Here is a 3,584-nt window from a genome sequence, read left to right on the forward strand (position 1 = left end):
CTCTCCAGACGATCCCTTTATCCTGGCCATTTTCGGTCTGGGGGCTCGACATCCTCGGCCCCTTTCCCCGAGCTGTCGGGGGCTTTGAGTTCTTGTACGTCGCCATCGACAAGTTCACAAAGTGGCCGGAAGTGGAACCAGTGAGGAAGGTGACAGCACAGTCAGCAGCCAAGTTCTTCAGGTCGATTGTTTGCCGTTTCGAGATCCCTAACAGGATCATCACCGACAACGGCACGCAATTTACGAGCCGCACCTTAATGCAATACGTCCAAGATCTTGGCGCCAAGGTCTGCTTCGCTTCTGTTGCTCATCCGAGAAGCAACGGTCAAGCGGAGAGGGCAAATGCTGAAGTGCCGCGAGGCCTCAAGACCAGAACTTTCGACAGGCTGCACAAGTGCGGAAGAAACTGGATCGAGGAGCTGCCGGTGGTTCTTTGGTCGATCAGGACGACGCCAAATCGAGCCACTGGCCAGACACCCTTCGCTCTAGTCTACGGAGCAGAGGCAGTTCTCCCCACGGAACTCGTTTACGGGTCGCCTCGAGTGCTCGCTTATGATGAGCTCGAGCAAGAGCAGCTGCGACAAGATGACGCGCTGCTCCTTGAGGAAGACCGTCTTCAGGCTGCTGTGCGAGCCGCTCGCTACCAGCAAGCTTTGCGTCGCTACCATAGACGCAAAGTTAAAGCCAGGAGCTTCGAGGAAGGCGACCTTGTTCTTTGGCGTGTTCAGTCCGCCAAGAATTCCAACAAGTTGACGCCGAAGTGGGAAGTCCCTTATCGGGTGAAACGAGTCACTAGGCCCGGCGCTGTCCGCCTTGAGACCGAAGATGGCATTCCGGTGAGCAACTCCTGGAACATAGAACATCTTCATAAGTTTTACCCGTAGGGCACGGTTGTCGGAAGCTTTTCTGGCAACCACCTTTTGTACAAGTCTTGCCGCTGTTGCATGTAATCCTTTGTACAAAGCCGGGTGCAGACCCCGTGCACCAGTAAAGTTCATGTGCCCCGCACATCTTGTCAGTTCTTTTTTATGCTATAATCCTTTTTCGCATATGTTATCTGACACTTTGTGCAGCACCAGACCCCGGTAAGAGATAACGAGCCCAAGGCTCCATATCATTACTTTATTTCTCTGTTTCTTTCTCAAAAGAAGGAAGGTTCCCTCGCCCACATGGTTTACCGGGGGGGGAGGAGAAGATAATGGTGTGGACAAGGCCGTTCAAGAAAGTTTCTCCTTGCCGGGAAGCAGACGACAGAAAAGCTAAGTTGCTAAAGTTTGAGCAATCAGTTTTTTAAGTTTTTGAGTTATTTTCCTTGAATGACCGTGCTTTGTATGGAAAACCTGTGCGCGGAGGAACCAACTCGTAGCTAGCTGCGCCCTTACTTTGTTTCGAGTCCGCTCAACAACTTAAGTGAGCTGTAACTAGTTGCGACAAGGTTGCTTGTCGGTAGCGACCCCGCCAGCAGGCTGCTGAAGTTCCGCACTCGGCGCTCGCGGCAAGGGTGCCTGCACCGGCAAGTTTCCCTAGAAAGCGTAGGGCAGAACCATACAAAGCCAAGAGTCGAGTAAAGGAAGTAACACAACATTTTTTTGCCTAAGATAGAGTTATATTACAAAAATAACTTGTCGCGCCTCTAATAAAGTGTTCCCATGACATGACTAGCAGCGACAAAAAAAAGAAGGAAACGGACGGCCTAATCTACGCGACCGCCGTCAACCCTTTTGACCTCGTTCACCCTGTCCACAATGGGTGCGACGAGGGCCTTAAGTGCGTCAAGATCAGCATCCGCCGGCAGCCTCTTGAGGACGTTGGTGAGGTTGAGGCCCGGATTGCGGAAGGCCACCTTCACCAGCACCTTCTCCAGAACTCCGGCACAAATCGAGCGTGACTCGTCGGCCAATTGCTTTGGGATCTGTTCCTGGAGTTGCTGGAGCGCCGCCGCCACGCCTTTGAAGAACAGAGTGAGCTTGGCGCTGGGTTGGAGGTTCTCGTCGGAGGAGTACCCGAAGCCTTCCACCCCCAATTGCACCAGCTCCTCTTCGATGACTGCAGCAATGTTCACGAGGCCCTCCGTCCAGAGCGCCAGAGTATCTCTGAAAAGATTCTGGGTTTCGGCGGCCCTCGCTAGCAGCGCCTCGTTGGCCTTGATGTTCTTCTTCGAGTCCGCCTCCTGTTTCTTGGCGCCGTCCAACGTCTCCGTCAGGGTGGCCAGCTTCAGCTCCAGATCAGCATTGGAATTCTTGGCGGCGCGCAGCTCTTTGCGCTTCTCGAAGAGTTGGCCCTGTAGCTCACCGTGGGCAAGGGCGTCCTTCTCGCGCTCCAGCTTGAGCGCGGCAAGCTCTTCGCCACCCACCTTCAGATTAGCCTCCAGCTGTGCCACCTTTACTTCCAATTCCTTCTTGGCGGTCTCGGCAGCCGCAGCCGCATCCTTTGCCTCTTGGAGCGACCGGCCAAGTGCCCGTTCGCGCGCGGCAAGCTCCTCCTCGTGGCTGTCGAGGTTCACTTTCCGCTGAGTCAGCTCGCCTTCTCGCGCGTACAGCTTCTCGCCGGTGAGCCGCTGCTGCTCTTCAGCTTCGGCCTTCTCGAGGAGGAAGGCCTTCCGCTCTTCAGCAAGCTGCTCCCGCTCCTCCGCCAAGGCCCGGAGAGCTTCCTGGCGAAAACCCCGGAGCTCCTCCGCGCGCTTCTCTATATCCACGCTCGCTTTCGCAATGAGCGCTTCCCGGGACTCCAACTTGACTTGACGGGCGCGATAGAGTGCCAACAGCCTCCGCAGCAGCCGCTCCTCCTCGGGCTCATCACTTCTGCTTCCCGGCGCGTCAACGATCGACAACCCGGCAGAGGCGAGCACCTCCCCATCCAAAACTTCTCCTTCCACCGGCGCCTTGGAGCTTGACGCCCAAGGGAGCTTGATGAAGATGGCCTCGCCAGCCTTCAGATAGGCGCCGGGCTGGGGCTCCTCGGAGCCTGAAGCTGCGGCAGCGGCGGAGGGATCGGTGGTCGGTGTAGTGCCTGACCCTCCTGCGGCCTCAGGGCCGTCAGTGCGATCGCCAGACCCCCCGCCAGCTTCCTCGGCGGCAGCCTTGGCGGCCTCTTCACCGGCAGGCACATCGGCACCAGCTCCGTCTTCGGCGGCCACGGCATCATCAGTGTTGCCGCGCGCGTCCTATCCGCCGCCCGCCTCGGTCTCCATCGGATCCGTGGAGGGTGGACCTGGCGACCGGAGAAGAATGAGAAGTCAAACAAGCACTCAAGAAGAAAAATCAGCAGAAGAATACAAAGAAAGTTTCGGACAGGAAGGATTACCTGTGCTGGGATCCGCTGTCATAAGCTCCACCACCGGCGGATCGTTAGCGTTGTCCCTTGCCGGAGACTCCTCCCTTGCCGGAGGCTCCTCCCTTATCGGAGAATGCTCCCTTGCTGGGGAGTCCACCCTTGGCGGCGTAGTCGAAGCAGACGACGAGTCGGAGGTGACCACCATGCTCTCCTGATGAAGCTGTTCTGCTCCTGCACAAACCAACCAATGATCAGATGTCAACAAAGGAAAAGAGCAACCACGCGCACCCAGAAGCAGAAAGTAAACCATA

The sequence above is a fragment of the Triticum dicoccoides genome, chromosome 4B, assembly GCF_002162155.2.
Source record: "Triticum dicoccoides isolate Atlit2015 ecotype Zavitan chromosome 4B, WEW_v2.0, whole genome shotgun sequence".
NCBI classification, from domain to species: domain Eukaryota; kingdom Viridiplantae; phylum Streptophyta; class Magnoliopsida; order Poales; family Poaceae; genus Triticum; species Triticum dicoccoides.